Genomic DNA, 15,065 nt, shown 5'->3' with positions numbered 1-15,065 from the left:
TCGATGGTTTGTAGTATTAATCTAATAGAAAACCCCTGACTGCAATTAGCATGGCCATTTATGGGCTTTTTCGCTCGGCAAGAATACTATGAGCTTATTCTCATGCTGGTCGTATTTGCCATTTTCAACGCCTCCCAGAGGAGCGGCCCTGATGTAAATGCAATCATTAGCTGTCAGCTTGATGACTTGCTGTGATTCATTAGAAGTCTTTACAGATGCATGAGACTTTCCTCATATATAACAATAACATAATATATAGTGAATATTTATTTATTATGAATATTAATTTATCCCTTTTTTCCCTGTTGACATTTGTCAATTGTCAGAATTCTTATTCATAAGGATGCGATAGCTACGTTCTTCTTGCTAGAATTTAAATTCTTTTAATTCTGGATCAGAGGGTAAAATAGGATGGTAGAGGATGGTGGTCCCTGATAGAGATTCTGTTAATGCATTGTGGAGTGATAAGAATCACTTCCTTTATCGAAAGATTGATGTACTACTAAGTATAATTTTTTGAAGTGTACTTAAGTAGAAAGTGTATACCAAATTTGGGGAGCTAAAAATTTACTCGTATATCTATACTATTGTGTTACTCTTTGGGGCTAAAATTACCCACATTTTGGTTTGTAGTAAGTGCACTTAATGCTAGCTAAACATATACATGTATACTGTTGGGACTGAAACGTGTACTTTTTGCTGACTAACACAAGTATTCAGGTCTAAAAGTATATGTATTGAGGAATCAGGAATCAGGAACACTTTGTCATTTCATTTCACATACTCAAGTACATGAAATGAAATGACGAAGTGTTCCTGATGAAATATAATTTCCCCCAGCAGTGCAACACAAAGACAAAAACACATATCCAAGAACTACAAGAATACATATAGCCAAACTAACACGTATCCATATGAAATTAAAAAAAGAAAAAGATCACTGTCCAATAGAACGAACGCCAGCCAGGATGACTGTCAGAACTGCCGGTCTGCATGGGCTAGCAGATAGCTTAGCCCGCCCTGCTTCAGCATCCTGTCAGACCGCCCTCGGTGTTACCTCTTCGGACACAGCTCCAGGCAGAGCCATGGTCCCTGTGCCCACAGGATGCAGTAGACCAAGCTCTTCCAGCTGATCCAGCGCCAGCTCTCGCAGCCATCAAACAAAGACGCAAACTTCAGATGCAGACGTGGACAAAGACACTGTATGGACGGCACTGGGTGAGGCCGCCACAAACCTGAATTCGCGCCACCATCTTCTCACACCAGTACTGGGTGAGGCCGCTGCAAACGTGAATTCACACCGCCATCTTCCCACACTGGAAGCGGGACCAAGTTAAGTCAAGTTTATTTGCACAGCCCAAAATCACAAGGTAGTTCAAAGGACTTTACAGTCAGTACAATATACAACAGTATACAATACGTATACTGTTCCCAAGTTTACTTTCTGAAAGTACCAGAAAAATGTTTACTTCAAAAGAGGTTTACTGAACTTAACTTCCTCTTTCGAAGTAGGATCACAATTTCAACACTATTTTTGTCCAGTGAATGATGTGGTACTTTCCATTGCATGCCATTTACTAACAACGCAGAGTCGCCTTCAAACGGTATTCCCTCCTTCGGCGGTGTACCCTCCTCTTCTTCTTTGCAAACTGAGTTTTCGTCACATCAGTTAGCTATTCTGTCTGACATTACCATTTTAACTTCGTTTCCGAGAAAAAATGCTCACACCTCTACCGCATTTCGCTCTGGTGTTGCGGAAATCTTTTTACACACACATTGGAAATTCGTTTTCATTAAAGGTGGTTTTTGGTGAAACTGGAACGCTGTCTCAGTAATATTTTTAAACCAGCTACTTGTGTTAGTCCCAAAGACCGCGCTTAATCCAATCTTATACACACACACACCCACACACACACACACTCACGCTAGTCCTCTTGGAAAAATTTCCACTGCTAAAAAAGCCCCATTATAAACGAATCCCAGCACTGTATGTACCTGTTTACATGTAATTCAATTTCTGGCCTTGAAGACAAGCTGACTAACAAGCCGGTATGCTGACAAAGGCTGGAGGGGAAGCTACATACATAGAGATCTGTCATATTCATAAAACCACTGAACCAGAGAAAACTAATCTCTTCTTTCACTCTGGTCTTTTGACAGCAGGAACGTTATAACAGGAACGTAATGGCTCTCACGCACACATTTCCCTTTTTGAAAATAAAACATGGAAATAAATGACAGGTATGGTTGTTTAATGCTGCTGCTGTGAGTTTTTGTCCCACTTGGTGGGCTAAAATGAGGGCTCGGTGGAGATTTGTAGGCGTTCACACTTGACGCAAAGATGAAGTTATCAATACTGTATGACAGAGTGTTAAGGCCAGGCAAGACTTATAGTTTCCTTTTTTAGGATACATTTGGAACTTCAAAATTAATGATCTATTTTGATAAAGACCAAATTAATGAAAAGGTTCAAAAGCATTTCCCCCACATTCCTCCATAAAGTAATAACCATAATAATGGATAACATTTATATAGCGCTTTACTAGACACCCAAAGCACTTTACAGTGAAGGGGGTAACTCACTTCAACCACCACCAGTGTGTAGCACCTACCTGGGTGATGCACGGCAGCCATGTTGCACCAGAACGCTCACCACACATCAGCTTGAGGTGGACAGGGAGGAATCATTGAGCTAATTACATGGGGGATGATTAGGTGGCCAGATGGAGAGAGCCAGGTTGGGAATTTTGCCAGGAACCCCTACTCTTTGCGATCTATGCTATGGGATCTTTAATGACCACAGTGAGTCAGGACCTCGGTTTAACGTCTTATCCGAAGAACGACATCTCCAGCAACACAGGGTCCCCGTCACTGCACTGGGGCAGCAACTCGGTTTCTCCGGAAGGTCTCCCATCCAAGTACTAACCAAGCCCATACCTGCTTAGCTTCCGTCATTTGGCAAAGCCAAGGTACATGTTAGTATGGGTGCCGGCAATTTGAGCCATATTCTTGGTGTGAATTCCCATCACAAAGAGTGAACCTTTATTTGCGCCCTACCCAGCCACACTCAGTCTACTCTGGCATCAAACTTGCATTTTGGGTCTTTGAAGCCTTAACAGGAACATATGTGCAGTCAAAATATACCGCGTCTACATAAAGCCTTCAACCCACTTGGCTTTCTAAGCACCGTGGAGTATTACAGTCTGAGTTCAAGTTTTGTCACTGCTCAATACACAATTATCAACAAACCTATAAAAAAAATCAAAATAGGGTTTTAGAATCAAAAGATATCCCTGTACTGTGACACGGGTACATATACATTTCTCTTACAGTGCTGAAGAATTACAATCACTACAATCTGACTGGTTCGTCAACTAGTGCTATCTCGCGATTTGCCTGAGCAGACTGACAAGTAGAATATAAGTTTGTGAAAATATACAATCAAACCAGAGCTGCCAACAAATTTTATTAGACTTCATAGAATTATTTAATATCATACGCGTTCGGCCCACCGTCTACCACAGGTCTCATAGACAAAAGGTTTTTATTTCCCTGTTGACGGATGGTTTGTTTAAATATCAAAACACAAATGTCTATTATAAAATGAACGGAACCTGTGATTATCTGCCTTATGTGCTGATAAAACCATTCGATTCCTATGAAACTTTGATGTGAAGTGTCATTACTGAGTGTTAGGGGTGCATGCATTATTATGCAGGACTGATTGTTGCATGCCCTATTATTTCATCTTAGGTCATTATTAAATGTATGAAATTCACACTGTCGAGCCAAAATAGCCCAAAAGATGTGCTGATAAAACCATGCGATTCATAGAGCTCCAGAAATAAGGTTACAGTGTGGATGCATGATTCGGCAGAGGTGTATCCCCTGCGAGGTGCATGCAATTCTCGACGGGCAGGCAGAACTTGGCATAACATCCTTCTCCATGCAGAAATCTGAGGTCAAACAAAGGAGGCGTGGTCAATTAGTATATTTCCATCCATCCATTATCTGAACCGCTTATCCTGCTCTCAGGGTGGCAGGGATGCTGGAGCTCATTCCAGCAGTCATTGGGCGGCAGGGGAGGAGACACCCTGGACAGGCTGCCAGTCCATCACAGGTTTAAAAAAGTGACAGCTGAAAATTGCATTTTCATTTTCATTTGCATATATGGCAATGTTAAATGTGCAAAAAATGAGCACCAAAATAGAAGGTGCAACTTTTTAAAACGGTGCCCCATACTTGGCAGCAAATTCCTGGGCTGTTTTTTGTTGCCAGTCCGCCCCCGTTCAAGGCTCGTACTCGAATATGTAATGTTTTGACTCATCCATAGATGTGTGTCATGCATACACACAGCAACAGTAAGAAAACATAGCTCAGCCATGGGGGAATGTTTTATTGTCGCTACTGAGATGATTTCCAGCTGTGACTGTGATTAATCCTACTCTTGAAATGGTATTTTTATAGCAGAGTTTTAACGTTGGAGACTATGGCACTTCCGCGTGGCGACGAGTCACGCATGCGCACAGTTGACTCAGCTTGAGGTGCGACGGAAAGCAGCGTTGGTCGAGCGAGCAAAAGAGTGGATGAAGAGAGGGAGCGGCGGTAGTGAGAAACATTTTTTCAAAGGTTCTGAATCACCGCAACCACGAGAGGTTCTTCATCATACACTCATAACCGCACAAACATTTTTAGGCTGATAGGTCCAGTAATTTGCAAGATTAGCCATGGACACACACACACACACACACACACACACACACACACACACACACACACACACACACACACACACACAGCCAGACACATTATGTTTAACATTTCTACCCATAATCATAGTTTAACATTTCTATCCAGTGGCTTCTCCTGCGTAAATTGTTCTTTCACTTTGTGTATCCAAATCTACACAGAGGACTTTCAGTCACTGTGATGAAAGACGGTGAAGATTTACGATAACCGAACATATTTTTTCTGAGGCCTTTGCTTGCCATTCAAACATATCTCAGAAAATAAGCATGAATGCCAAATACGAAGTGTAATGTCCACAAATACACGGGACGACTGTGTGAACGAATAACTGGGGCTTTATTTTATCACTCTCGTTCTGTCGTTCATACATCCATGCTGTGTCCTGCATACTTGCTTGTTCCTCCTCCTACTTCCGTACTCGCCCCAGAACCCCTTGCTTCTCTTAAAGAGGTATTCTCTATTAAAGTCTGAACATCACCGTATAGTTTTGTCAAAGTCCCCTAACCATGTCCCAGACTCAGACCTTTTCTCGGGCATTATTGCCTATGTAGTTCATATGTTTTTACTGCAAATATTTGGGTTAATCTTGCATGGTAAGTATCCATGCATCCCCATACAAGGGCATTGTGTATGCAGGCCATGCATTACCTCATACACACTCTCAAATAGTGGAGGTCACAACAGAGAGCTGATAAAAACCCACAGAAAATGACAAGACGTTGGTATTTGTAGGTTGTGCTGACCCAGTTTGCAAAGATCTGACAAAAACATGCACATTTGTTGAAGTAGAACTCAGAAAAAAAACCTTTTCCAAATATAACTATCTGGTCCAAATTGCCGGCAGCTGTACCAACATGTATGTACCAACATGTACCCTTGGCTCTGCTGAATGATAGAAGCTAAGCAGGTGTGGGCTTGGCTTGTACTTGGATGGGAGACCTCCCAGGAAAATGAGTTGCTGCTGGAAGTGGTGTCGGTGGGTCAGTAGGGGCAGCGTTCCCTGTGGTCCTTAAAAAAACAAAAAAACAAACAACTAAAATCTCTGTACAGTGATGGGGAAACTGTGCTGTAGGAGATGCCGTCTTTCAGATGAGATGTTAAACTGAGGTCCTGACTCACCGTGGCTATTAAAGATCCCATGGCACTTAGCACAGAGAGTAAGGGGTTCCCTGGTGTCTTGGCAAAATTAACAACCTGGTTCTCTCCATCTGGCCACCTAACCATCCTAATTTTCTCAGTGATTCCTCCCTCTCCACCTCAAGCTGATGTGCAGTGAGTGTTCTGGCGCAAAATGGCTGCTGTGCAACACCCAGGTAGGTGCTACACATTGGTGAAGGCTGAAATGAGTTACGCCCTTAAATGTGAAGTGCTTTGGGTATCTAGATAGATAAAGTGCGATATAAATGTAATCCATTATTATTCATTATTATTAAATGTAGCCAAAATGGCTTCATGCTTATATAGTAAAGACCAGGAAGACTACATAGGAATGAAATCACCACAGAGCCATTGCATACTGTCATCTTTGTGTTTGTCAAATACTTGATCTACTGAAGGGCACAATACAACATGGCGACCACAGCATTGTTACCGTGACTCAGTTTGAAATTATTGCATTATTGTTATGACATGTGTAATTACTGTTGTTATTAACATGCTAATGTTACATGCTCTGCCATACAGGTGAAAGCAGCTCTATATGTTCATTTTATTTCATTCTCTATGGTTTTGGGTACCATGTGTTGCTTTCCACGGACTACCAATGATCCAGGCAGAACTAGTCGTGCAGAATCCTGGTTAAAAAAAAAAAACCGAGATAAGTCAGAATACTTTGTTTGTTGCCTTGATACAGCATATCTATTTGATACCTATATCCATCTCACCCTCATCGATATCATTTGAAATTCTCAGGTCCAGCAGCATTCACTGACCTTTTATCTTTCCACAGTAATTTACCCCCTTAGGCATCAAGAGGTAACTCTCAGAAAACCTGGTCTTCTACTGATGTGCTGCTGTCAGTGTAAAAATACAAAAGATCAATCCCAATTGATTTTTCACATCCTTTCCATCATCTGATGCCGGTGCTGTGATCACATGCAATTTTCATCATACCTAACCACAATAAAATAGAAGACAAGCAAAAAAACAGATAAAAAAACACCACTTTTTACTTATGAACTGCAGTAAACAGAGCCTTTAAAAGCATAGCTTTGTATAATAATGTGACAGTACAGGCCATGGTAGCGTTAAAAGGTCCTCTCAACTGCACAATGTGAGCCTGACAGTATATTTTATACATTCGCTTTTTTTGAGACCACTTCAGATACTGGATAGTTGAATTTATTTTGAAAGTTAAAATAAATACATGCACATTTCGCTCCAGATGAAGCCCAGCACATACATTTAAATAACAGCCGAGGATAAAAACACAGTGAAGTCAACAACTTATTTCCACTCTGGTCCTCTTAACAAAACAATACATAAACAATGCATACATTACATAACGATGCATACATATGAAAAAAACACCTGTGCAAATGCAGATTATCGTACCAGTTTTTCCCCCAATTTTTTTTTTTTACTGACGAGTTGAACTGCTGTTTTGATTCTGTGGTTTTTATTGATGCTGGTAGACCATTCCAGGTAACACCTCCAGAATAAGGAATAAGCAAAAGTGCTTTTTCCTATCAGTGCCCTAAAACTACAGGTAATCCCATCGGTGTCACTGGTTCTGGTCCTGCGATTATGGGAGTCACTGACTTTCTGATCCACAGCAGGATTTACATTTTTTGGCCAGTTCTCAAAGGCAGAAAATTATTCTGATTGTGTGTGTGTGTGTGTGTGTGCGCGCGCGTGCCCACCCAGTGATGCCCCTGTAAAGGGGTAAACTGTACTCATGTAGTGAGGTGCTGGATTTTGTGTGCTGGTATAGGGCTAAGTGAATGTGTGTACCCACCTCACAGCTTCTCAGCCCTTCCTCTCTAGCTAGCAGACAGAATTGGTAGAATGGTGAACTGGAACAGTAACATATTTATTGAAACTTAACCCAGCAGTTAGTTTCCAGGAAGAAAAAAAAAACGAAAGAAACCTTCACTGTGTCTCTAAACACCTTGACACATTATAGTATAAACTCAAATCAATATATGCACTTTCTTTTCTCACACCGGTGGAGTTTCTTCAAAGAGTCCCGGGACAATAAAATAACCTTATTCCTATTTTCAGTATGAAGTTCCCACCTAAACTGCTTTATTCTGCTATTGAGACAAAAAAGGAGGCAGCAAAAGGCTTCCAGAATGGAACCCCAATGCCCCGATTACCCCTGAAAGCCAGACTTTGAGTCTACTGCGACTTTCGGCTGCTCCCGTTAGGGGGCGCCACAGCGGATCGTCCGTTTCCATCTCTTCCTGTCCTCTGCGTCTTCCTCTGCCACGCCAGCCACCTGCATGTCCTCCCTCACCACACCCATAAACCTCCTCTTTGACCTTCCTCCTTTCCTCTTCGAATGTTACATGAAAACCAGACTGCAACCTCACTCAACTCTCGGTGTCGCACAGCCATCATACTGTAGCGAATTCGGGGGGGACAACGCAACCACAGGAACTGCCGCGGCCGGGACGCGAACCCGTATCGCCCGCACCGCAGGAGACATCGCTAACTGCTAGACTAAAGTGTCAGACCAGCCAGCGGCCAGCGTGTCTACTTATCCATGCACGTTACAATACATGCCGGTGCGCCGTTCGTATAAAATTCGTAAATTTCCACTCATTTAAACCGCCAACAGCGTCCTCTCCGCCGGACGAAGAACGACAGAACAACAGCCGAAAGCCTCGTTTTAAAAACGAATTCCTCCCCAAGCCCAGCGCTAAAGTGGACGAAGAAGCCAAGTGGCAGGGAATACTCACGGGAGGGAGGTGGGAGAAAGGGGAGGGAGAAACATCCAAACGTGCCGAACAGATTGGCTGATGATGGCGCTGCTACCGCAGCAGCGCGGTCCGTTCACCTCACACTCACACACGGCAGCCGTCGTCCATCTGCTTGTGTCTCGAACTCGCACAACTCCGTTTTGCAGCTACTGAGCTTTTGGTTACGTCATTACAATCAAACATCAACTTCTCATCCACCCTTTTCACCGTCTTCTTTAGTTAGCCGCCATGACCCCCCCCACACACACACACACGCACACGCACACACACTAGTCACACACGTCCCGCCCTCTGCCACCGTTTCTCTCCTTCCAATAGGTCCACAGTTCTTGACGGTCACATTGATCGGCCAACCCATCACCAGAGGCAACTCAGCCCTCTACAAACCAGCCAGTCCCATGTGGCTAGCCACACCCCCTGACCTGTCCAGGCTGTCGCCTTGCCTTCTACCCGGTGCATGCTGCGGTAGACCCCCGTCGTTAACTGGTTATGGGCGACTGACAAAGACACGCTCTGTAAACGTGGTAGTCATCACGGTATCTGTTCAATGTGGTATGTCGTTGCCTACCAACACGGGAATCGCCGGTTCGAATCCCCGTGTTACCTCCGGCTTGGTCGGGCGTCCCTACAGACACAATTAACCGTGTCTGCGGGTCGGAAGCCGGATGTGGGTATGTGTCCTGGTCGCTGCACTAGCGCCTCCTCTGGTCGATCGGGGCGCCTGTTCGAGGGGGGGGGGACTGGGGGGGTAGCGGGATCCTCCCACGCGCTACGTCCCCCTAGTGAAACTACCCACTGTCAGGTGAAAAGAAGCGGCTGACGACTCCACATGTATGGAGGAGACACGTGGTAGTCTGCAGCCCTCCCCGGATCGGCAGAGGGGGTGGAGCAGCGACCGGGGCGACTCGGAAGAGTGGGATAATTGGTACAATTGCGGAGAACCCCCCCCCCCCTCAAAAAAATTGTATGCCAATAATCACGGTGTAGAATAGGACTGTAACATGGACAAATCAGCGCCAGCGCAGGAAGAACAGCCAAGGGTCAAATCACGTCGAGGAGCGTTTTTACAGAAACAAACATTTCTTACTAGAATAACAAAACCACTGTGATGGCCAGCAAGACCTCATGCATCATTCATTTCAAGAGGTATTAGATTTGACCTTATAACAAAAGCCTTCATTCTCCCATATGAAGACGTGTCATGTCTGGGGATTGTGGACATAAGACAGATATTCAAAAAAGAAAAAGATAAATAAGCGTCATGTCTGAAAACAGACTGTTCACCATTCTCATCAGCGTCTAGTGTCTACATCTTGTTTGAATTGAGTAAAGACGATCTCCGGGATAAACAAGGCATGGCGACTACACCAGAGCGATAAAGATGTGTAGAGATTTTCCAGCGGCACATTTCATTTGTCTTACTCCATTTTTTGCTTGTTAAATGTCGTTCATCCCTGCGCATATTTTTCCCCCGAAATTGAAAATGTAAAATCAATGTTGATGAATGGGCTCTATTCAAAACCCGCAGGGTTGATTTACTATCCGGCGGTGTGCTCGTAGCCACCACAAAATAAAGATTTACATACAGAATATGAAAACCCAGACAGATGTTAACATCAGCGTAGCGAGATCCAAATGATCTTCCCATAAAAGCCATAAATCTCAAAACCCAGTCTGTGAATAACTGAGTGCTCCCACATCAAACATGGCTGAATAAGTAAGTCCTATTAACAGCATCATAAGGGCTCGTTCACCAGTCACGGTGGCAATTTGTGTTATATTCCAATTAACATGATTTTCCAAAGCCTTCAGACTTCTTTAACAGTACCGGTATTAATAGGCCAGAAAGGGCTGGCCAAAATTATTTTTAACCCCCCCCCTTTTCTCCTCGATTGTACTTGGCCAATTACCCCACCCTTCCGAGCCGCCCCAGTCACTGCTCCAAACCCACTGCCGATCCAGGGAGGGCTGCAGACTACCACATGCCTCCTCCGACACACGTGAAGTCGCCAGCTGCTTCTTTTCACCTGACAGTGGGTAGTTTCACCAGGGGGACGTAGCGCGTGGGAGGATCACGCTACCCCCCCTCAGTTCCCCCTATCCCCCGAACAAGTGCCCCGACCGACCAGAGGAGGCGCTAGTGCAACGACCAGGACACACACCACATCCTGCTTCCCACCCGCAGACACGGCCAATTGTGTCTGTAGGGACACCCGACCAAGCCGGAGGTAACACGGGGATTCGAACTGGCGAGCCCCATATTGGTAGGCAACGGAATAGACCGCCATGGTACCCAGACACCCCTTGGATGTTTGTTTGATACACAAGGTAGAGCACAAAACTCAGTATCAACCAGTCATATTGATGTCTGTCTTACTCCATTGTAATAATGTCAGGGTACCACTATAAATGAAAAAAAAACACCATTGTAAAGCAGCAAAAAAGATTCAGAGCACAGAAAAATGACTTGGACTTAGACTGCTTTAATTGTAATTTCTGCATATGCATGTCTCATACATACATAGGAGTGAGATCGCATTTCACACAGACCACAGTGCCACATAAATAAAAATAACACGTACTACATATTAAAAACAAAAAGTACATTAGAAACAAAAAGTACTTCACAAACCTAAACATCCCAAGCACACCTGACACGGACATTGAGTTTCTAGCAGTGATAGTTGTGAAGGTAGGTATGTTGTTTAGAGTGACAGCAGAGTTTATTGTGCAAAAAGAAGAAGGTCAAAAAGTTATTGTGTGGAAGGTCTGGTTGTTCAGGCTGTTGAGGAACCCCACAGCCTGAGGAATGAAACTATTACATAGTCTGGTGGAGGCAGCACAGATGCCCCGGTACGTCCTGCAAGGGGGTAGGAGGGTGAAGAGGGTGAAGTGAATGTGGGAAGGGTGGGTGGGGTCCTTAACGATGCTGAAGGCCTTCCAGGTGCACCGTGCATCTTAGATGGCCTGGATGGATGGGAGGACAGTTCCTGTGATCTTTCCAGCTGTTTTCACTATCTGCTGTAGGGACTTGCAGTCAGAGGCCTTGTAGTTCCCATGCCAGACAGTGATACCGCCAGTCAGAATGCTCTATAGTGCATATAGTCTATGGTGCCTCTATAGACTGTGACGGTGCCTTGTCAGGTTGTTAGGATGCTGAATTGGAATGGTGCCTATTCAGATGGGAATAGGAAGAAGAGTTTTTCACCTCTCAGTGTGTGAGATAGGTAAAAGGAATGTGTCTTCTGTTGTACTTTTAGCCAATAACCAAGGATAATGTTGGGCTGGGGTCAGCACTATATGAAGATGTCAAGGGAGACTTGTGCTTTTACACTATACTATAGTGGCATATTCTGGGTTTCTGCTTGTGACTCTGTTCAAGGCTGGACAATATTCAATTTTATTGTTTATCGTCTTTCATTTTTATTGTATCGGGGTGAAATTCGGATACTTTCATATCATGACACCAAATTTTGTTGACTAAATTAACGATAACGAGAATCTTTTGCCTAAAATGTCTCACAAAATGAAGTCGCGTTGCATTAACAAACACTTCAATGTGATGAACCTCAGGTGGAATCTTAAATATGGTGTTTTTGTATATGAAAGCATATATATATATATATATATATATATATATATATATATATATATATATATACCACATACAATGTGTGTGTGTGTGTGTGTGTGTGTGTGTGTGTGTGTGTGTGTGTGTGTGTGTGTGTGTGTGTGTGTGTGTGTGTGCGTGCATGGGTGCTTGGGTATTCCAAAGGCAAATGGAAACAATCAGGAGGCAGCAAGGAGGTCAGCTACAGCCAAATACCTCCAGAGAGTGAGGCAGGTCCCGAGGCGCCAGCTCAATGGGGAGAATAAGATCCAAGCTATCAACACATATGCCCTACCAGTCATCAGATACCCAGCTGGAATAATAAGCTGTCTAAAAGAGGAGATAAAGGCCACAGATATCAGAGCATGGAAACTCCTCACAATGCACGGAGGGTTCCACCCGAAGTCCAGAAGCCTGAGACTGTACGAGAAGCGAAAAGATGGGGGCTGAGGGTTAGTGAGTGTCAGGGCCACTATCCAGGATGAAACAAGGAACATCCATGAGTACATCAGAAAGAGGCCCTCCCAGGATGAACTGCTGAGTTAGTACCCCAGGCAGCAGAGAATAGAGAGTGCAGAGGAAGAAAAAGAAGCAGTATCATGCAAGATCAAGCCCCTCCACGGGATGTACCATCAACAGACAGAAGAAGTAGCTGATATTGAGAAATCCTACCAGCGGCTAGAAAAGGCTAGACTGAAGGACAGCACAGATGCTCTGATCATAGCAGCACAAGAACAGGCACTCAGTACCAGATCAATTAAGGCAGGGGTCTACCACACCAGACAAGACCCAAGATGCAGGCTGTGCAGAGACGCCATTGAGACAGTCCAGCACTTAGTAGCAGGGTGTAAGATGCTAGCGGGGAAAGCGTACACTGAAAGGCATAACCAAGTGGCTGGGATAGTGTACAGAAACATCTGTACTGAATACAGACTGGAAGTCCCCAAATCCAAATGGGAGACACTGCCAAAAGTGGTTGACAACAGCAGAGCTAAGATCCCGTGGGACTTCAAGTTCAAGACTGACAAGCAGGTGCTGGCTAACCAACCAGACATTGTGGTGGTCGACAAGGAACAGAAGACAGCAGTAGTGATTGATTTAGCAATCTCGAGTGACGAAACATCAGAAAGAAAGAGCACGAGAAGGCAGAGAAATACCAAGGGCTGAAGGAAGAACCAGATGGGATGTGGAAGGAGAAATCCACAGTAGTCCCAGTGGTAATAGGAGCACTAGGGGCTGTGACCCCAAGACAGGGAGAGTGGCTCCAGCAGATCCCAGGAACAACATCTGAGGCCTCTGTCCAGAAGAGTGTGGTCCTAAGAACAGCTAAGATACTGCGCAGAATCCACACACTCCCAGGCCTCTGGTAGAGGACCTTAGCTTGAGGAAGACAAACACCATCAGAAAAAGACTGAGAGGAAGATTTAAAAAAAAATTTTTTTTACGCACATAAAAACCTCTCACTTTTCCCAACGATTATTGTGTTAATATTTCCCATGTCACTCAGCTCTTTTAACATTTACAATAATTTTTATAAGATTTAAAACTGAAAAGGGAAACGGTGATTTTTTTTCCATTTACATAAATTATGACTTTTTGTTGATTCCTTGAAACAGCTTGATTTTTTATTTTTTTTGCCATGGCTTATTTCCCCTTTGTCAGGTCAAATAAACATCATCTTCTAATTTCTCTAATGGGTTCTGTCAGGAATCTATTATCCTCCTGCTACAAATCATAATTCTCATGCTGAATGGCAAAAACTCACATCTCAATGGTGATAGAATCAACAATGATGTCTAAAATGTTCGTCTAACAAACGGTATTCAAAAATGGGTCACTTGTCAAAATCATTCAAATGTTTGTTCATAATGAAGTGTTTCATTTAGTTTGGAAAGCAGTGGATGAATGTGTCTCTAAACAGCTGATAGTGGGGTCTAACCATGAAAAGGAAACTGGTGATAAATTCAGAAAAAATATTGACTTTTTTGTTTCCTTTTCTTAGGAGTAAAATTATGCTCCCATCCTTGTGAACATGCACAAATTATGAGGCACGCAGCACTTTTCCTGCAACGCCGTAATGCTGACAACAGCAAGCTTCATCTTTCAATGGTGATAAATGGAGATTAGCAAAGTGCATGTTAACACACTAGACACCCTGCATACAGATCTCTTCACACGGACTGTGAGCCACTCTGCATCTACTCAATTACCGTTTTTGATCCTATCCCAAATTCATAGCACAACATTTAGCTGTTACTCAAATAATGACAAAATAATAAATGATGGTCAGGTTTAGATGATCAGCATAACATCGTCAATATGAACACTGACACTTCATTATCAGTGGCCCATCCAGCATAACTCAAAAAAAGGAGACGCAAATGATTTAAAATATATTTTATTGGTTAGAAATAGGAAACACAATGTGTGATACTGACAACAGATGGGTTGTTATACAGACTCTTGTTACAGGAATTCATTCCATGGAACATTTAATTTGGTCAGAGATGGAAATGTATATTTATTGGTCTAGTGTTGTAACAGATGGGGAGAGGAAAAAGAAGTCATAGCTTATCAACATGTCAGTAAAACATTGAATTTTAGAGATGCTAAATAAAACAATTGGCTGCTGCATTCAGACCGAAACCCCTTGAAACCAATCCACCCACCCACACCCACTCACACATATGGATAATAATGCTTTCAGTATGAGCAGTACCATGTTGTGGTTTGTCAGGGCAAATGCCAAAGGAAATTGGAGCACCATCCACAAAAACAAAACC

Source organism: Lampris incognitus, chromosome 14 (assembly GCF_029633865.1).
Source record: "Lampris incognitus isolate fLamInc1 chromosome 14, fLamInc1.hap2, whole genome shotgun sequence".
Classification (NCBI taxonomy): Eukaryota; Metazoa; Chordata; class Actinopteri; order Lampriformes; family Lampridae; genus Lampris; species Lampris incognitus.
The sequence above is the reverse complement of the archived record's forward strand: the minus strand, read 5'-3'. Positions refer to the sequence as shown.